We start from the raw sequence: 22,128 nt of genomic DNA on the forward strand, positions 1-22,128 counted from the left end.
CAATCTATGACCTTAAGGTGCAAGCTACAACCTACACTATTTCCTGCTAGCAATATCTTAATTTCAGCTTTTTCCTGGAGCACAACAGCAACATTTACCTTTATTTCCAGAGTCTCCATTTTACAGTCTGAAAGGAATAGAAAGAAGCAACAAAGGAGTAAAACCCTGCATTGGTTCTCATAGTGCAGGTGGAGAGCTGGATGAGCTGGCAGGAGCAACAACCAAGCTACACCAGGTAGATGCCTGCAGACGCTGTCTCAGGAGCACCAGGGAAGCTGGCAAAGACCTGAAGTCCAGAGATGCTCCCGTGTGCCCCAGGAGATGCTGCACTCTTGCTTAGAGGAAACCGCCAAGGCCACGTGTTCAAACATAGCCTTTATTTAGACTTCAGCTAAGTTTATTCACCAGAAAAGTCTCTCTCTTGGCAATTCTTTAACTAAAGCCCATGAGCACTATGTATATGTATTGCAACCAATTCCCACAACAATACAAATAAGCAATGTTTATAAATCATTGGTTCTCTACAGTGATTCAGGCTTGAAGGTAGTCAGTTTCAAAAAACCTTCATAAGGAAGACCTTTTAGTGGACTAGATTAATCTGGCATACACAGACAGCCGAGGATATTTCCACAATATGCATTAAAAAAACCAAACACAGTAGAAAGATATTACCTACACACCCTCCTGCCACACACTCAAAAAAGGAAAATGAGCAAAATGAACTACAAAGTATGAATTTTAGGGATCTATTAGACATTGATATCATTCATTATTTTGATAAAGCTTGATTTGCAATAGAGACAAACAACAAGGAACAACAGAAAGAATGAGAAGATTGGTGCTCTAAGGCAAACATATCCTTAAAACTCGAGACTCAAAGAGCAAAGGCTGCAAATACAATATCAGTTACCAGTGAATGGAATTTATGTCAGATCACCAACAGGAAAAAATAAAAAGGGGAAGGAATGGCTGAACCAAGCAGCAAGGACCCTCTAAGGGATCGGATGGTCTCATGGCACAAAATCTGCACTCAATTCCCAAAATTCAACATTCCAAAATCATTAATGTCTGTATCAGCCTGGTATGTTAGCTTCTCAACCAGCATGAGACAGCCCTAAGCTAGAGAAAAGCAGCAAGCACGAGTCCTCAGCCCAGAAAACGAGAGCTGCTAAATACGGCAACCAAGAGAAAAGCCACTGACTCTGCAGAGCTGCTCCCACATCATTCACTGCTCACAAACCTGAGAAGCCTCATTCTTGTACCTGGGGCACACCTGCAGTGTGAGCACCCCAGCAAAGCCTCCTACTTCTAACCTAGTGCAGCTGCTCCATAACTTGGTGTCCACCAGTTCCAAAAACAGAGCCTGCTCAGGCCTGCATGTCTCATGCAGGGATTAGGAATCTTTTATGAAGTCACTGAAATCCACATTCACTCTAGGAATAGTTTTATACTTCATGTCAAAAAATGTACTGACTATGAGATTATTTCATTTGAATTCACTGCATTTATTAGAATTTCTTATCAAAATGTATTCATTACAAAAATATCTATTGAACAAACACAGGAAAACATTTATTAGTTGTTCTACCTGGCTGCTCTTATTCAGTGGAAGGTCATAAAAAAATCACTGGGAGTACTTTCAAGAACTCTTCAAACAAACATTTCTAGAAGCAAAACCCCAACAAAATGGTTTTTAAATTTAAAGCATATTTTACACAGTACTAAAATTTGGAGGAATACTGTCCTCAAAATGTGCCTTTAAATTACCCCTATTTGCAATGACTGTATTAGCCACACACTTTAACACTGCTTGATCCAGTCAGCTCACAAAATCATTAAAAATATACATGACTGAGCTTCAGTTTGACCTGCAGTGACTCCTATATGTACTCTCAAAATTAACACAAGCACTGAATGCTACTAATCTTCAACTTGTAGTAACTGATCAAAGAATACTGCCCTGTAATTCATTACAAACTAAAATCATAGCACTGAACTGTGCATTTTCAAACAAGTGGTTTATAGCTCTAGATTTAAAATGCAAAGCTTCCATTATATTTAATAATTAAAATGCATGCTGTGTTATGGTTACATTTGGTGACTGGATTAGTAGTACCCCAACTGAGTTAAACAATGCCTTTTTCCTATTAGAGTTCATATTACCATATTGTCTATTTGTTTAAGAAAAGGAAGAAAAAAAGCACAGCAAGGAAGAAGGAATAAAAAAGAAATATGAATATCAAACATACTGAAAGACAGTGAGAACCAAGACAGCAAGAAGACCTGGTATCAGCAAAATATAGGCTAGCTGAAAGCAGAAAAGCTGAAATATCTGTGCATTTAAAGTATGAAAACTTTTAATAAAAAGAATATTCTCCCTTTGTCAATAAGGGTTCTCATTCAAAGTAAAGGGAATAAAGCTCAGTTTGTTTTCCTAGATGCAGTTGCTACAAATTGAGGGAATACAGACATCACTGTCAAAGTGCAGACTCTTTCAGGCTGTCAACTTCTTAATCAGGGTCTGACTTCACTGGAAAGTGTGAAATTATGTAATTATTTATGCTTTCCAATTCTGACGGTTTAAACAAATCCAGCACCATGAATATCATCTTTTATAATGCAAAATTCCTACTGCGATTTTGTTTTAGGGAATATACCTTTTCATTTTTTCCTGTGCTTTCTAGATGGTTTATTCAAACAAAATTTAAATATTATGTGAAGTATTTCTTTTCTCTCAAAACAGATCCCATAGAGCTTAGAAACATAACTTACAAGGATGAAAAATAACAGAAAAATAAAGTAAAAATGAAATCATGGCCACAGTGGCATCAGCTGAAGCACTGTCACTTATTATTGCCACCCAAAACTCTCTAATGGCAAGACTAAAGACCTTTGAGTACTTACAACAAATGTATAAATAAAATATTATTTGAGCCCATAAATATATTTTAATTACCTTGGTACCAGCAGCACATACAAAGACAAGCTTGTGTGCCTGAAAGCTCACCTACTTCTCCCTCTGTCATAGCTGACCTAATGTATTGCCTCTGCCTGTTAGTCACCTCCTCAGAAACCCATCCCCTTACAGGGTAAATACCTTTAGCATACAAAGTACAAAGGTAGGCATTCTCTGAAATAAAAGTTTATTTAACACTCTTTCCCAAAATTACACTTCACTGAAATCATGATGATGTGAATGAAGAAGAAGAGAAAGCATTCCTGCAAGTCCATCTCCACCAGCACGTTGTTTTCCTGGGAATGGAACCTGAATAGCCTGACCAGAGGTAGCAAAATGCAGGGTCAGGTTTTCGCTTGTCCTCTCCAAACAACACCTTCCGTGCCCAATGACCTTGTGCCCAGAAGAATTTTTTGGGGTTTGACAGAAGGAGCACCCTGTATCTCATAAGATGCCTCCTGCAGAGCAGCTGAGGTCAACGCCAAACCTTTGTCAACTTTCTCTTCAGCCTCTTCCTCCCCTTCCCTCCTCAGGCTGCCATCCCTGTTGCAAACTCCTTGGGTGACACAAAGAAAGGAGACAGAGAATAAGGCCTATATACAACCCTCTGCAGATATCAGAGGCACTCACAAAGAAGTCAAAGCAATACTTGTCAAGAATTTCTGAGCTACCTAGATTTAGAATGGCACTTACATTCACAAGGCTGCATTTTTAACACTAAAAGCCTAATGAGAAACAACTAAAGAAAAAAAAAGGCAGTTTTTTTCTTACATCTGCCAAGTTCCAAGTACCAACAAGTAACAACACTGTATTGCAAAACCTCTACTCAAGAACCAATCTGTTTTTTGAGGTAGGATTTGGACAAAAAAAATTAGAAATCCGATTTTATTTCTTTGGTTTTGTATGCAAAAATTATGAAATGGGGAGGTTGTGTCAGGTTCTGATTTTGATCATTTTGACACAAATTGAAAAAATTCTGTTAAACTAAATGGAAATATTCTGATTTATAGTCAGGTAAATAACATCAAATTCTAGTTCCAGGTTTTCTTTCCTTCCTGATTAAATTACATTAATGTACACTCAAAGCAACTGCTGCTATCCCTGTTGGTTTTTTCAGAAGAATAATTTATCTGCTAAAACATACTACCTGGACATAAGCATGAAGTCACAAGGGTTCTTCACATGTCTGCCATCTATCTGAAGCCTTGCAGCAAAGAGGCTTTTAGCAGTATCATAGTACGTGGACACCAAGATATCATCCTAAATGTAGGGCAGAAATCAACCTGCTTCTGTGAGGACCTATATGCCATAGCTTCTCCCTAAAACACTTTTTATTAACCTGATACACATATGAGACAGCAAAAACCACAACACTCTGTATTCTTACATTATGGAATGTACCAGAAAAAGGCTCAATAACTAAATACTGCATCTCCACATTCTTGCTAAAAGGTTTGACATAGTATTCATTGCCATATTACTCCTAATTAACAGTTTAAGCTTGTTAACAAGAACAGTTTATTTGAGGTAAACAGGAATTATCTTTCCATTGTATAGGTAGGACTTGTAAATAGGACAGCTCATAAATTCTAAGATGAGAGCAACTAGGAAACTATTCATTAAGGCTTGGGTTATAAATTCAAAACATGAAGCATAACATGCTTAAAGAAGATGGTTTTATTTTTAAAAGCATTCATTAGGCTCTCATCTTCAAGCTTCAGACTTGTAAATAATTTAAAATGAAAATGCGAACAACAGGCAGGGAAAACAAAACAAATGCAATTCAAATCAGTCCATTGTTGTACCAATAAAACTCAGAACAGCAGAAACTAAGTTTCTGAAGACAACATCCAGAAAACATCTTTATGTACTGTATCTTTGAACTTACATGTTGTGCTACCACTGGCTCCAATAAAAAAAAAATTAGCTCTGTCTTGTAACAGCCAGGCTTTGCCCAGCAAAGGATACACATGCTGAACTAGTAATTTTTGGTATTCATTGCACTTTATTCTGAAGATGCCAAAGCAAACAAACAAGCTGCAGTTTATCAATGCTTTTAGATTTTATATTTATCCATTCTGACTTTTCAGAAATTTATATCTTATTAGCAATTTATATGACAAAACTCAAGAATAATCTTCCCTTTAAAGATTAGGGTAAAAGGTAAACCTCAGTTTGCCCCACATGGGAAGCATGGAAAGAAACAGCCTTTACTTCACAGGCATTGAAAATTAAAAGAAGAAGACAAAAGTAACAAATCAAACAAATAAACAAAACACAAGGATCACTGCTGACCTGACAGTGTATTCAGTATCCCAAATTCAATGTCAATACATCCCTGCAGAAAGCATGTTACACACCAAGGAATCAGGAAAATGCAACATTTTTTGCCTTCGCTGAAGATATGGAGTTTGCTATCCTTTTCTCAAGGACTTGGAACAATCCAACTTAAATATTCAATGCCACTTAAATATTCAGTGGAAGACAAGCATGCAACTGGAATTTCTTTCTCCATGTTAAAACACCACATGTCATTGCAAAATGCAGAACTGCCATATTCCTTCACCATATTCCTATGCCGTGGCTATTGCGCAGAAAGATGTGCATAGACGCTGGCTATCCCAGGAACTCCTCAGAAGCACGGAAACCAGGAAACCTGACATTTGTCAGTCACACAGATGTCCTGCAGGGCTGCAGAACACTGAGCAGGAAACCCTGGCACAGCCAGTGAGCTCTGGGCACACACAGCAGGATGAGACTCAGCTACAGCACATGCAGCCAGCACAGGGCTTTCCAGAGGCACCAACCCTACAGTGTGGTAGTGTGTTGTTAAGTTTCTTGTGTTATTCCCCCAATTTATGTATTGTTCTCCCCTATTATGTGTAAAATGGTTTCGTTCCCCCAGTTTTTCCCGCCACTGCTAGCCTGTCAGCTAAGTTGCTATAGCAACTGCTATTCATAGTTGCCGATATGTAATCGCTCCTCCCCTGGTTTCCCTTATAAGTGAAAGTTGTTTCCTCCCTGTCCAGTCAATCACTCCCTTCCTCCTCCCAAGTTTCGAGAACCTTCTCCTCTCTAGAGATGGTAGTTAGCTGGGGTCCCAAGACACCTCCTTTACCTTTTGATTATTGGTCTCCATGAAGTGTCAGTTCTGTGAAGTTCATCCCCTCACCTTTCCTGATTGGCTCTATCTGTACCCACCTCCCTCCTTTATAATCCTGTTTTCACCCCCTATGAAAAAACTTTTTCCCGGCTGGTTTCCCCAGTGTTTTTAGATCTGGCATCACCTGCAATAAACCGATGTTTAACCCCCAGGAAATAATCAGCTCCGTTCCTCTCATATACCAGCGAAGTACGCCAGTCCGCAGCCAGCACAGCCCGAGGCCATCAGACGCCGAAGAGTGCTGGCCAGGAATTGCAGAGGAGCGTCGGCCTTTCGCCCTCAGCTAGTCAGATTCTAAACTTCGGGCCACATACGTTCCTCTCCGCACTACAGGCCCTACAAGAGCAGCAAGTCTGATACTTCCACATGTGAACAAAGATGGAAAGGTCACCCCTGTGCCTGCTTTATCCCTCCAGCACAGAAGAGGGGGGTGCCAACATGCTAGATACCATCAGAGCAGATAAAGTAAGTCTCCTACTGATAAAGAGTGCTAAAGCCGATGCTGCATGGACTATCAAATGTTCACAGCAAATGTCTACAGCAAACATTTAAATAAATCCAATCCAACCCATTGAATGGAAACAGGTGAAGGTCACGGGCTCTTCCAGAGTGAGCCCGAGCTTGAAAACCTGACTAAAGAGAGAGCTCACATATATAAAGCCATACCAGAGCTCTTGAGCCATCCAAATGGCAACACAACAGTCTGTCCTTGATTAAATCAGAACTGCTGTTAGGACCTCCACAAACTTCCCTGGAATGTTCTCAAACTTCTTGCTGGAGTGTTTCCTACAGAAAAGCTTATATAACCAGGTAACTGTATGGATTCCATAAAAAAAAAATCACGTGAAATGATGATTTCCATGTGAAATGATTACTTAGTGTTACCATTCCAGTAAGTTTTGTTACCCCTTGTAATTTCAGCGGATTTTAACATTTATATGTATTTTTATGTCATGTTACCTGTAATTTTGAGAAGAACTTTCAAAATTGCAAAGATGGGGCTAAGAACAGCAAGAAACTTTATAACTACAGTGACAGAAAGAAATAACAGCTAGAAAAGCATCTATATATGCACTTGTAGCAAAATATAACCTATAGAGATGTACACATTCAGGTGTACAGTTAGGATACACTGAAATACTGTGTATCCTAACTGTACACCTCCCCCTGGGCCACTGCATACATCACACACACCTACCAACTTGTATGTCTGGACTCAGAAAGGCAGAGGCAATTAAAATTTATGCCTGCACCACTGAGGATCAAAAAGCCTAAAACACTCATGGCCTCACAGCCCACTTGAACAAAACCCATACAGACAGTAGTCCAGTAGTAGACCACACTACGGAGAAGAAAGGTCAGCCTGGTGTAGAACAAGCAAACAAAACAAAACAAAGCAAAAAAGATTTAGCAATCAACAGCTCTGCTAACAGAGGACTGGAAAGCAGTCACAATCATGCAAACAAGCATTCTACTTTTGGAACACCATTAGTGCCTGTTTCTAAAAGGCACTTAGGTAATTTCTTTCTTTGTAAGGATGTGCGTGAATTGGGTAGTAGGTATTGCAATTTTCCTTTCCTTACTGAGAAAAAAGATAGCTTGGCTTCTTTCTGCTAAAAAGCTATAGATTGCTGACATAAATTTGGGACACAACTTTCTTTTGTCTCCTTGTGTTGAAGAACTGAGATTAAGTAAAATATGAAAACTTCCACATACATTTAACATAAACACCTACAACAGGCTACAGACTGTCCTGTAACTACTGACTCTTCTCTGGCAGATGGCAGAAACAGGACTAATGGCATTCACAACTGCAGAGCAGTAAAGCGTGTATGATTCCTGTTTTAAACATACAACTCCTTTCTGCAAAGCAAAAAGTTACCTTTGGAACTCCTGCAGGTGAGAAATTGGAAATTACAGGAACATCTTTTTTACATTTTTTGCTTCTTCGCTAGTTTTATACACACATGCTTACAGTCTCACTTTATATGTTAACATAGGCCATAATGACAAAAAAAAAATTAAAAATTACAGTTCAGAAGTACATATGGGCATATTTAAATTTTCATACACATTTGTGTAACCATGTAAGAATGCCCACTGCAAAAGGACATTCAGACCAAAGATACAATCACTCTGATGTTACTGGAGAGATTTTGCATGAACTTTGACACCACGGGTCAGGCAAGATTTAAGCAGTTTGTAGTGCCAGGTCCCATGCAACTCTACTCCTAACACATTCTCTCCAAGACAACCACGTTGACAACCCTATGCTTGCTAGTACTAAACATTGTACTTGCCTGAGAGAAGCTGGCCTCTTCTCCCAGGCAACCAGTGCCAGGAGACAAGAACACAAGTCTTAAGCTGCACCAGGGGGAGTTTAGGCTGCACATGAGGAAGAGTTTTGTGATTAGCTCTTGGAATGGACTGCTCAGGGAGGTGATGGAGTCACTGTCCCTGGAAGTGTTTAAGGAAAGACTGAACTCAGCCCTTAGTGCCATGGTCTAACTGACATGGTGGTGCTGGGTCAGAGATTGGACTCAATCCCAAACGTCTTTTGAGAAAGACCCATAGTTGATTCTGTGATCACTGGTGAGGCACAGCGCTCATTTAGTTCATGTCTTTGTGTCCACCAAGAACTGCTGTCATTGCTGCTGCTCCTTCCACTCCTGGTGCACAGCAGGAGCAGTGCCTCCATGCCTGGGCTGCTGCTGGCCAAGGCTGCAGAGTGACATGGCTGCACCTCAGGCAGCGGTGGCAGCACTGGGTGGCTGTGCTACCCCAAGGTGGCAAGGCCAACACAAAGCAAGATCTTCCTGGGGTAGAAAAATAACCACAAATGCTGAGCTGGGCAGCTGCTGACAATCTGTCAAAGTGAAAGTACCACTTCCACTTGACTCCTCAAGTTGGGGAAGATGAAACAGGAAAGTCTTATAAATATGACTGCCTGGCAAAAGATTTTGAGAATATAGAAACTATAAACAAGACTGAAATGAAAGCAAGCTTTGAGATACCTTAGTTACTGAACAACTGGAAGACAATGGTGTGGCCGACTGAAGGTAATCCCCTTTTGATGAAACAATACCCTCTCCTGGCAGACAGGTCCAAGGGTCAGAGCAGGCCCTACTAGCTTGGCAGAAGGGGTCCAAAAAGTAGTTTTTAGGGTTTAAAATGCAATACACTATGGTAATGTAATGATTCTTATAGGCTGTATGTAAATGCTATAGGATTTGTATATTGTACTAGATTTGTTAGTGAGAATTAGAATATTCAACACAGAAGAAGATTTATTGTATTGTAACGGGAACCTCACTCTCTCACCTTTGCTCTCTTACCCTTTTGACTCTCTTACCTTTTTTACTCCCTCATGCTCTTACCCTCTTGCTCTCTTACTCTCCTCATCCTCTCTACCTCTCTCTTCTCTCAGGCCTGCTCTGAGCAAGGGCTGGCAGCTCCAAGTCCTGTACCCAGACCGATTGCAATAAACCACAAAGTTGCATGACCTGGCTGCAGAGACCTCTCGTCTCCGTCCGCCCCACCCATCCCACCCGCCAACCCTCCTACAGCTCACACAACAGAGCACAGGAGAGGGACCACTCTGCCACATGTCTGGTTTTGAGAACAGCTGAAGAAAACACAGCCACTACATCAGTTCAATCACATCATCTTGTCTTTCTCCCCAAGCTTTCAAAAGAGTAAGTTATGCTCCAGATTTCAATCTAAAAGGTCAACTTTTTAGTACCTTTAACATGCACCATAACACCAAGGCATTAATTTCAATGAATGACTAGACCAAGTGTATCTGAAACCAGTGTTTTTATTTGACTTGGTGGGATCATCCATCCAATGAAACCTTTCTGTTTTCCTGAGGAAGAGAATATTTAAATTCTAAATCACATTAGGAAATTCAAACATAGGAGCCACCAAATTATTCCAGTTCAACCACATTTCATGTGCCAGTGTGTCTGTAAATTCCATCTCATGCACAAAACTCTACACATTCAAAAAATTGGAAAAAAATAGGCAAAGCAAAGCCACCTCATTCTAATGCTGTGCACACTAACAAGAAAATGCAGTTCTTCACTACAAAAGGTTGGGTTTAATGGAATACTGTGACTGACATCTCCTTCACACACATTTTATATGAAAGTAATGTATTTCTATAGAGACAACACAGGTTAAGTTTTAAAAGCATTTCTAACAAAGAAAACTCTCATGCAAATAAATTAGAAATCTCTGATGCTTTTACTATACAGTAGTTCCAACAGAAGAATGATAGTAAAGGATTTAACTCAAGTCATTTGAATTATATTTCCCAAAATGCTAATAAAACTGACATGTTTGAACATACTGAAAAAGTCACAGTCCATCATCATCCTGTCACATCAGTGCATTTAACTTTTTCTAAAATGTATGGATTATACAATTACTGCCAGGCTCCATATTTTATATATAAAAGCTACAATCTGATTATATGTCCATGCTGAGATAATTTATGAAATAAGGACGGAATGACTGCAATGTTACTTCCATGATGAATGTAACTTGCTGGGAATAGTGTAGGAGATTGCAAGAGAGACCCAACTGAAGCCTGTGATTGTCTTCATCTTTCATGAAGAGGTGTGACCTGGGAAAAATATAGATCCCAACATCCAAAGCTCCAGCCTCATACAAATATCTTGATTACTCATGCTCTGATACAGGAATGGAAAATTTATAGTCTTCACATGCCACACCTTTGGGGTATTAAGGTGAGAATCACAGGGAATTACATCCAGTGTGTAAATTGTATGTTAGTCTGCTGTGGTTTCTCACCACCAGAAAATCCACCACTGCCACTCTTACCCTTGCACTTTGGGATTCCCATTATTTACCACTCCCTAGGTGTTACCACCATCCTTAGTATCATACAGATGAGCACGAGCACATGACAAAGCCAAAGTCTTGTGAGTCTGCATCTGAACAACTACACAAAGAAGCAAAGAGGACACAGGAAAACAGAAACAAAACCTTTAACTTTATAAATTCTAAGATCACTACTAGCTACAGCATTCAGATCACAAATGTTTTTTCCTTCCCCTAACTAACGTTACATTTAATATTAACATTATGGTCCACAGGCCACAACAGTTACTTGAAGGAGCAACAGGAAATCTTTCGCAGCTCAAAATAATCAGGACAGGACACAGACTCATAGAAAGGCTTGGGTTGGAAGGGACTTCAAAGATCACCTAGCACCAACACCTTCTGCAAAAGCCAGCTGCTCAGAGTCTCATCCAACCTGGCCTTGGAACAGTTCCAGGGATGGGGCACCCACAGCCTCTTTGGGCAACCTGTGCCAGTGCCCTTCCACCCTCACACTAAACTATTACTTCTATATAAAGGACATACAGATAATAACCTATCCCTCAAGGCCCACCCAGCAGTTCTGGTTTAATGATCTTTCCTTCTGAAGACACACACACACCCTCAGAAGTGTATCAACATTTCTGTGTGGTTTATGGGAACTTGCTTTCCCTGCCACCATCTGACAGGTTCCCTAGGGGTCTACTCTGACTCCTTTGATCAAAGCCACATTAAAAATCAGAAGACTGTGAGAGGCCAGGAGGTGCTCATGATTCAAGAGCCCGACCTCCAGAGGAGGGCAGTATTCCTGTGAGGAATAGCTGAGGGAGCTGGGATTGTTCAGCCTGGAGGAGGCTCAACATTCTCTACAACCACCTTATAGTAGGGTGAGGCCAGGTGTGGGTCAGCATCTTCTCCCAGGCAACTTGAGAGGACAAAAGCCTTAAGCTGCACCAGGGTAAGTTTTGGCAGGGCATCAGGAAGAAATCTTTAAAAGTGTGATTAGACTTTGGAATGGACTGCTCAGGGAGGTGATGGAGTCACTGTCCCTGAAGGTGCTTAATGAAAGACTGGATGTGGCAGACAGTGCTATCTGTTGACAAAATGGTGCTCAAGGTATCAGAGGTCCCTTCCAACCTACTTCTGTAATTCTGTGACTGCTCTGCCTGGTGACTAAAGCAGAATAAAGGGAAAGCAGCAACAACCCTTCCTTTATCCCTTACAAGAGCCACGTACAGATCTCCTGCAATCACGTGTGTCCGTCCCTCACCGTCAACCTCTGCACCTCCCAAATCTCATCCCCATTCATTCTAGAGCAACCTTCGGGAAAGGACGGGGAAGTAAGAAACGGGAGGTTCGTGCGGCTGAAACCACTCCGGGCATCGCCAAACCCCGGACGCCACCACGCCCGAGTGCCCTCCCCGGACCGACCCCGCCCCGCCGCGCCTGCGCAGCCGCCACCGCGCCATCAGTCCCGGCTCGGCGGATCGGGCGCGCCGCCCGGGGCCGTCCCTGCGGGGCGGCGGCTCCACGGGCCCGGCACCCACCACCGCCGCCGCCGCCGCCGCCGCTGTGCCCCGCTGTCCCCTCAGGCCGCAGCCGCGCCCGGCCGGGCCCCGCGCGTGCGCACCGGCCCCGGGGAGCTGGGCGCAGGGTGGGGGGGGGGGGGGGAACGGGACGACAGGAACAGGGGAGGAGCCCGCAGCACGCGCCAGCCGGAACCGCGCAGCGCGGTGGCGACTCGCGCGGGTCCTGCCCTGCCCGGTTCTCTCTCTGTCCCTCCCGCCGTCCCCGCTGCCCTCGCCCGTGCTCTCTCCCTCTCCTGTCCCCGCCGCCGCCCGCCTGCGGCACAGCGGAAGGGAAGACCCCACGGCCCTGGGGCCGGCTGCGGCAGCCAATGAGCGCCAGAGGCGCTCTTCCCGCCCTCAGCGCCCCGGCCAATCGGCAAGCAGCTTGGGAGGAAGCAGGCACGGGATTGGCTCGGATGGTGCGCCACAACCCGCTCGCCCGCCCACCCAAAAAAAAAAAAAAAAAAAAAAAAAAACGACGGCAGCGCAGAGGCCCAAAAAGCCCGAGGGGAGACGGCGACGCGACGACCCCGTGAGCCCCCCTCGCGAGGGCCGAGGCAGCGGCTTGCCTCGCGCCGCTGGGCGGCGGGACGTGCCGGCCGCGCCGCGGCGGGCAGCGCTTACCGCGCGGGGGGAGCCGAGCGCCTCCGCTTGTGCTGAGCCGTGTCACCAGTGGCGCGCCGTAGATCCGCCGCGCTGCGTCACGCCCGGCGCGCGGGGGGGGGGGGGGGGGGGCGGGGGCGAGGCGCGCTCACGTGATGCGGCGGCGCCGGCGGGGCGGGAGCCGGTGCGGCGGCGCCCCTCGTGCCGCCGCGGGCGTGAGGGGCCGCGCGCCCAACGGCCGCCACCGCGCGCGCACGCAGTCCCCGGCGCCATCTTGCCCTGCCGTGACAGCGCCCCTGGCTCCCGACTGGTGCTGCTACCCTCCATGTCCCGGGATGGGACGGTCCCCAAAGGAATACGGAGCCCCGAGGGTTTTCCCGGGGTGGGCGTGCCGGGACGAGAGCAGTCGACGCTGGCAGGAGCCAGCGGGTGCGGGTTTGGGGCTTCCCGCAGCTGCCCGTTCCTTGGTGCGTGGCGCAGCCCGGCCTGCCGGTGCCCCCTGTCCCTAGGGCAGCCCCCGCGCTGGGTTACGCCAGGGGAACCTTGGGCCGCACAGGGCTGTGCACAAAGCTGTGCTTCACATTCTCACCCCGCATCGCACGCAGCGAGATGTGGATCTGGCCCTTGGGAAACCTGTTCTGCAGTAGGAGGGGTAACAAGTCCTTGACGCACAGCCCGCAGCCCTTCACTAGGGTTGTCAGAAAGGTGGCGGCAGTCCAAGCTATATTAAAATACCTTCCAGGGAGTGCAGTTCAAGGGAGAAACAGTTGAAAAAGGCAAGAGGGAGGCAGCTTGTAAAGTATTTCGCATTTTATACATTCGTGAAGAAACCGTGATGATGAAACCCTGAGTGTTCTTTCCCTCTTTTTAAGCCAAGTCACATGATAAAGTATAATATCAAAGCAAAGAAGCAACGTGTAAAGAGTCTTCAGATGCCTGTGGTGAAATCCAGTTGTTTTTTTCACAGTGTCTTTTGATTTTTAAAATGCAGGTTTCCCATTTATCTCCTGATGACACAACATTTTTTAGTAGACCATAAACAGCTTTTAGCACTCTTCAAGGGCGTGGCACAGAGGAACAAGGAGAGCACCTCTTCGGGAGTAGGTTTGCAGTTCATTGAGTTTCCAGTGACACAGTGTGCACCAGCTTACCAACAAGAAGTGACAATTCACAGTGCTATTCAGCCAGTTAGCGACTGGCTAATCTGCCAGATTTATGGCACAGCAATGCCAATTCTCTTGTGGGTTGTAAAGACTGTAAGAATGGGTTAAAAACAGGAGTTGCTGTGGCGTGGGGCCTTCATGGAAGCAAAATACTTTACCAGTGGCTTGGGAAAGATCTGAAATGAATGAACAAAATTTAGAACAGCAAAGTATCACGTTGGACATTGGTGAGAGAGGGCTATCTCCTTGTCCTGTACCTAAGGGTTATAGTACAGGATTTAATTGTTCTGTGATAATAGGAAATCCCCACAGAATATGGCTAAATTTGTAATAAAGATATCTGTGGGATTTTAGATACATATTTAGATTTAATCGTTTGAAGCCACTGGTAGTTGTAAGACTAATAAAATTACGAACAATCTGATTGTCCTGGATATTTTTCAGCATGGGAAAAAGAGGTAAAATAACCTTTTGATGTCCTTAAAGCTCAGTTTCTCTGCAGTTTACAAATTCCTTTCATATGGCTTTAAAGATTTTTAGATTTGGATCTCAAGTAACAGCAAGTGAATCTTCCCGGTCCATCAGTTATTTCATCATTTGTTTACTGGGAGGAAATACACTGGAGCAGAAAACACGACCTTGCAAGTTGGTGTCTTAACAAGTTGAAACATTTCTAACGAATGAAGAGAGGCAGCATATTTTAGGAATAGCCTGAAGAGGGAGCCATTGGTATGGGACAAGTAGCAACTAAGGCAGAATCGCTGTTAATCTAAGATAGATATCATACCTGTACCAAAAATAATTAGTTTTATTTTGCAGTTATAAGCTGTACTTATTAAATGTTTACATCAGTGCATTTAATGTTCCTCCTTAGATATATACAGAATTCTAAAGTTGTGCTGAAAAGTTGTTCTGTGATCTGAAATAGTTCCTCTAATAAAAATATATTAGAATGCAAGCTGAATAAATCAATGAGTGATTAACAAGAATTTAATTAGTTAATGGATTACTTTATCAATGAATTGTATGTATAGACTATTTTCTAACAGAATATGACAGTAGGGAATGATTCTGCAGTTGCTATATTTCCACCACACCAAAATACTGATTTTGCTAGAATTGTTAGTCATTCCAAGAGTAGTTCCAGCACTTTACTTAGCTGTGTAACTTAAAACTCTCCCTACCTTTCCTACTCAATATTCTGTGTTTGCTCCTGTACAGAACACACACAGAGCTTTGTAACTACTACTACCAGAAGTCAGACATTCAGCAGGATAAAGGCAGTCACCATAATACTACTTACCAACTCTGAATCGGGGGATTTCCCACCAGATTTGTTCAGAAGAAATAACCCCTTGACTCAGTGATGATCTCATAGGTAGAATGTCGCTGGCAGGCCCTCCAAAAGATGTGGTGTCTGTAGGATATCAAGTTATCAACCCATAAGGGTTCCTTAACCACCACTGGTTTTTCACTGAGTAGCAAATTTTTTAAGAAAAGTTGCATATACCTTTGGTCTGCAGTTCCCACCCCTAAGAAAATATGAAACAGAATAATTAGTTTGTAAACACCAAGAACCTTTTTAGTCTCAATTACCTACACTTTATATATACACTTGTGTATATACCTTCCCTTTTTTAATGCAATTTTTTTGGTCCATTTTCCAAGATGTGTGGTTCAGAAAGTGCATTATTCCAGTTTGACCTGCTGCTGCATGCTGTTCAGACTGATGGAATTTGGTTGGGTGGGCATCCTTGGAGGCATTTAAAGGATGTGTAAATGTGGCACTTAAGGACTTAGGGTTTAGTGGTGGACTTGGCAGTGCTGGGGTGATTGAAATGGGTTTTATTGTCTCTGCTAACCTGGGGCAGCAGGTTTGTTGCAGAGCCCAGGAGTACTGCTCCTGAAACAGACAAGGGTCTGCACAAGCCTGAGTTTCTGAGCTTTAAGGGGGGAATATATGATAGGCGGTTCGGGAAGGCTGTGCCTTCCTAGTGCCTCAGCCAGTGGGGAAAGGAATTTGGGCAACATCCGGCCGGGAATTTGGAATAAAAGTAGGTTGCGCCCTCCAAAACCTCGAGAGAGAAAACCCCACGGGTTTGTGTCTCAGTGGAGTCAGTCTCCCTTTATTCGAATAAAGACAGGACGCCTCTCTCTCCTTTTTTGGACTTAAAGCTGTGGCATTTGTGGATTTTCCTGACAGAGTCGATAAAGGTCTTTTTTAACAGTGGACAGTTTCAATGAACAATTTTGGGAATCAGCCGTGGTCCTGTGATCCTGCTCCCTGGCTGGTGCAGCACCACTGTGATCCATGGCTCAGCTGTTCCGGCACTGCCTCGGCCGGACGGCAGCCTGGGCAGAACGTGGGTTCTGTGTTCTGGCCAGCTCGGCAGGGTCACAGCGGTACCCGGGCACTGCCAGCGCCACACTTGAGCACGGATGGGCTGGCTGGGGCCGCGTGGCTGCAGCTCCGATGTGGTTTTGTGGGGAGCTGCCCCTGTGGAGGGAACCGCGAGGGCAGTTCCGTCAGTTCCGTGCCCACTGCCCCTGGTGTGCAACGTGATGGAGAGTGAGCCTGCACAGTCCCTCTCCGCAGCCGGGCAGCCACGACAGCTCTGGGAACCCGAGGAGGAGTGGCCGCCTCAGGGCACAGCTGCACCCTTGTGCCAGCGAGGTCGCGCTACCCGTGGCACCTGCACCTCACTTTCATTAAAGGCTTCACCTTCTGACTCACTTCGTGTTACCCACTGGGTTCGCTGCCCAGGCGTGCCAAGTACTTGTTTGAAGTACAAGTAGTTAACCATTTTTACATAAACAAAATGCTCACCCACTGCTAGCTACCTTATGTTAATTTTTCGTTGTTGTGATATAAAGAACCTTATGCAGGCAGGTAAAAATGTAGTAAAAATTATGTGGTTTCTCAACTTTTCCTGCTATTGTAAGTGCAATTGAAATGTTTGAGAGAAATAAGAAGGAAAGCACCCGAGATTTAATGGAACACCTACAAAGGATTTGTTTGAATTTCTTATAAATATGTAAAATCTAGGGGGAAAAATTTTTTGAGCTGCTTGCTTGAAGTGATTGAAAGGTTTTTTTGTAATTAAAATACTTTTATAGGAGTTTAAGTTTACAGATAGAAGCTGCAAGAATTTGAAGAAAACCAAGATTGTGCTTGAAGCTCCCCCACTTAACAAAAGAAAGTAAGAGTGACTGCAAATCCTTTCATTTGGCCCCCAAATGATGCATCACCCAGGCCTAGTCATGCCAGTAGTATTAAAGGCTTTCTATTCAGCCTGCAGCAGGGAATGGGTGGGGGCAGGGGTGTCTCCCTGCATGGGCACAGAGAGGTATCTTCACAGAGGCACTTGAAGAGTCACATGTGATCTTTCATCAGATCCCATGAATAATTATTCATCCTGAATAATTCATCCTGAATAATCTGAATTATGTTTCTCTTAAGTCAGGTTACAGTCCAGGTGAGGGGTGGTAAGAGAACTGTGTAACATCTATGAGATGCAGAAGTCTAAAACAGTAGTGATATAGCTGTCTGCTCAGTGTCACAGTAGCCAACATCTAAAAAATAAATAGTAATAAATGGTCATAGAAAGCAATTGTATATAACCACCAACTGCAAGCAATTGTAAGCACCAACAACTAAACTGTTTTGCATACACAATACAAATCATGCAGGCAGGAGACCTCACTTATGTCTCCATGCATGCAGCTTTCTAGGTACAAACATCAATATCAATATACAAATAAATCAGATGTGGGGTTTTTTTCCATGCTGACAAATAACTGCCATTACTTGAAGCACACAGGCAGAAATTTTACACATAGATATTAAGTCTTCAGGCTGTTCCCTCCAGAAAATCCCATGTTAAGATACATCAGCACTTCTAGAACACTGCAGGCAAAATACCCTTTTTCCTGGGCCCATACCCTTTGGTGTGCATTTTATAAGGGTGATTTTCATGGTTTTGGGTCACTGTCATGGTTTTGTTGGTTTGCTTGTTATTTTGTTTAAAATTGGCTTTTCATTCCACTGTTTTTCAATAAAAAGTGGACTATATATAAATTTTGGTGTCCAGTAGCCCTGAAAAAAGGCAGCTCTAGAAAGGATCTTACTGGCCCTTCCACTGTGATTGAATGAAACTTTGTCTTTCAAAGTTGTCACTGGAATGCTAGGGTTGCTGCCAAATTGAGGATGTTAACACTGCATATGGAATTTGATGGCTTGTCAGGAAGGCGTGCACAGGAGACAAATAGAGCAGTACTAGCTCTTGGATTTCTAATTGTAAAAAAAAGAGTGATGCAAACCTACATGAAATTCATATAAGAGTTCTGCCACCACTTGTTTCTTCACACCAGAAGAGGTGTGTGTCAGGAGTGTATCATGTTGAATATTTTCAGTTTTCTATTACAGAGATTTTACAGTTTCAATTCTAAGCTCCCCTTCAGTTCCTCAAATAAAACAATTAAGACTGATAATTTAATTATTCTTACAGATATAAAAACAAGAAAGAGGAAAATTGTAATTGCATTGTAAAGATGGGGAACATGCAATTGGCCAGCATGTCATGTTATTTCACAGTGAGAGATCATGAAAATGATTTTGAGACAGGTAGCAAAATCAGCATTATCCACACATATATCCACAATATCTGATTTCATTTAACTACAGATATGTTTAAGTCTGTCTGGAGGCCAACTCTGCCAAACCTCCAAGGATTTAGTTTTCTTGTACTGTGGGTTTTTAATAAAAATTCATCTAATTTTAATAATAATTTATTGCAGTGGAATGAGAGTCATTTATTACCATGTATTGTCTCTTATGTGTGAAAATGTCCAGCTTGCCAGAATTTACAGCTCTGCAACTGTAAAATTAATCTCTTGCAAACTCACAAAGCAAGTTTCTCAAATAGACATATATCTCAAATACAAACATCAAGTAGATTATGCATCAATACATTAAAATATAGTAGCAGATCAGAAAATAATATGCAAAAAAAGTTTGCCACATGAAATAGAGATTTAATCCTTATTTTTCATCTTCACTAAGTCAACATATTATCCACCTGACACATGCATCCTAGTCCTGTTAGAACTACATCCACTGAAATAAGAATGTGTTTGTACTGTTAGTTCTAAAGGAAGAATTTTCTGGTTACACACTGAAATTCTCAAACATTCATCAGGTAAGGAATGTGACCTTTTTTCATTGCTGTTGGGATGCACCTTATTCAGGGTGGACTTTGTAGCTTAAGCAATGTTTTGTTTGGCTTTTTTCCCCTCCCAAGAGTAAAGTTTCTTAGCAAAAATATTCCAAGTTTCACACCTGTGGAAGTGTGTTTGCACTTTCACTTATCTCTTTCACAAGCAAACAGCTGTTGCTCCTGCCTTGAGGAGTGAATGTGGCATGTTTCACTCAAAGAACCTGAGTGAAATTGCATAACAAAATACAAGCACATTTTCAGATAGTATTTACAATTTTTAAAACTCTTTGAGAGCTGATAAAGTAACTAGGAACTGTCTCCATTGTCCTCCATCCAAACAACTCATTCCGTGTGACAACCAACTGAAAACTGGGAGCTGCTGATCCTGCCATTACAACAGACAGTGACTCACCTCCTTAGAAAGCAGTGGAAATGTTGAAATGACTTCTAAGTGACTTCAGGAACAAGACTCACACTGGTTCAAGTTTATAGCTGAAAAAAAATAAGAAAAGAGGTTTCAAGATTGCATACCACCATGCTTGTGTTGTTAGCAGATGATTTTGAATTTCCTGGTCTACTTTTATGTAATCTAATGTAGCAGCATTGCAGGAAAACCCTTGCTACATATTTGTTGAAATTATCTGCAACGTGGAGGTATTCTTCATACACTGTTCTGAAGAATGCAAGTGAGAAAATTACTGAAATATTTGGCAGTAGAGCAAACCAGACATATGCACTCTGTTAATAAGGAACTGTTCATATTTTTCTGTTCATATATTTGTTTAAAATATTTATTGACACACCTCCTAAAGGGCACAATATATCTCCAGCTTCAAATACAGATATACGTGCAGTTGGACTCAATGATCCTTATGGGTACCTTCCAATTCTAGATATTCTATAGTACAAGGTGAGAACTTGAAAATCAGTTAAGCTTCACCTTGGAGCAATAAGTGCTTAACCTTACATGTTACTTGCAGCTGGAATGTTCCAGCAGGAACAAGGGAACTCTTGGGTCTCTTTGGCACCAGCCACCGTGGCATGAGCTTCTGTGTCACACATAAAAGCACAGTTGCACCATCTTCCCTGTCTAAACATGGACTATGAACGTCCTTAACTAGCAAGGCATTTTAGAACACTTTGTGAAACAAGCCAAATGCTGTATTTTGAAAGGAATAACTAGCAGGAGTCAAAGTTAAACTTCTTGGGAGTAGTGTTACTGAAAAGTAAAACCATAACTACGTGAGCAAGCCTAATTTCCACTTTCACAGGCTAAGCAGATGATGACCTGATTAGTTCTCAGTGTCAGGAGGCTGCTCATCTCTCAATGCCTTCAGCTCCTATTGTCAGCATCTTATTCTACATTATTTTAGCTGACACACTTTTCAGTCTTCTTTTTTGAAACATTATTTAAGGATTAAAAACTATGTTTATCTAATATAAAAAGCAACTTTCACACTTAAACCCACTGATTTGAAATGGAAATTAAAATATTCTAATTTATTCTTTCACATTAATAATCAGTAGAAAAATATGTTCCCACTCTTGAGTGTTCAGTTCCCTACAACACAGATGCACAGCCCACAAAAAAGGGGAAAACTTGTGCCCAAGTCGTCTTCTACCAGGGAAATGGGCAGAACCTGACCAGCTATGTACAGGCACCTAGTACTGTCAGGTGTGCTCTGGGGTCTGTGAAACACTGGCACAGGCTGTCCAGAGAGGTGGTTGGATGCACCATCCCTGGATCATTCGAGGTCAGCTTGGATGGTGCTCTGAGCAGCCTGATCTGCTTGATCCTGCTCATTGCAGTGGGCTTGGACTAGATGGTTTCCAGAGGTCTCTTCCTTTGGACAGTTCTATGATTCTCTGATCCTAAAGGTCCTTTCCAACGAAAATCCTTTTATTATCCTATGATCCAGGTCTTGATATCTGTATCAAGCTTTCAGAGATACAGATGCTGCTTTTGGACATCCCCACAATGTTGTTTTTCCATTATTCAGTCATTAGTAAGAAAAAACCTGAATCAAAATGGACAAGATTTTTTCTTTTTTAAATCAATGACTGGATTAGATCTTGGAAGTGTACATATATATACAGCTACATACATGCGTATATAGACACACAAATTGTGCATATGATTTCTGTAGTTAGTTGGTCACAATTTGAGAATATCTAATGTGTTCTGACTTGGAATATGGCACATCTAGAATAAGGTTAACGAATAGAAGCAAACTTTAATTTTATTTCTAACACTAGTATTGTCGAGTTATCTTTAATTTTCTGTGGCAAGAAGTAGCTGTTAGTGCAACCAAGAGGAAACATTTCTAGAAATGTTATATAACACTACAGACCTTAGGAAAAAGCATATCATTTCTTTTTTTTTCACAAGGCTGATGAGATGCTGCCCAATTAAAAAAAAAAATAAAAAAAAAAAAAAAAAGGAAGACAGGGTGGATGCTCATTCTTGATCTAAGGAAAGAGTAGCTCTCAATACCCCTGTGGACAGGAGTTACTTTCTCAATGCTTTCTTTCTTTCATGGACAGAAGAATCTGAAATTGAAGTTTTATGCTCTTTCTCTCCTCTGGGACTGAAGGAGGCATGGAGATGGTCTGC

At 42.5% G+C, this 22,128-nt stretch overlaps 1 protein-coding gene across 1 annotated transcript in view; it reads right to left on the bottom strand.

The window, feature by feature from the left end:
* Window positions 1-13,294, bottom strand: part of ZNF407 (zinc finger protein 407) — a 336,446-nt gene extending 323,152 nt beyond the window's left edge. Inside the window, exon 1 of the mRNA XM_074547690.1 lies at window positions 13,157-13,294. The gene's annotated coding sequence lies outside the window, so the exon portion shown is untranslated. The remainder of the gene's footprint in view (window positions 1-13,156) is intronic.
* Window positions 13,295-22,128: the final 8,834 nt, after the last annotated feature.

Source organism: Zonotrichia albicollis, chromosome 1 (assembly GCF_047830755.1).
Source record: "Zonotrichia albicollis isolate bZonAlb1 chromosome 1, bZonAlb1.hap1, whole genome shotgun sequence".
In the NCBI taxonomy this organism is placed as follows: domain Eukaryota; kingdom Metazoa; phylum Chordata; class Aves; order Passeriformes; family Passerellidae; genus Zonotrichia; species Zonotrichia albicollis.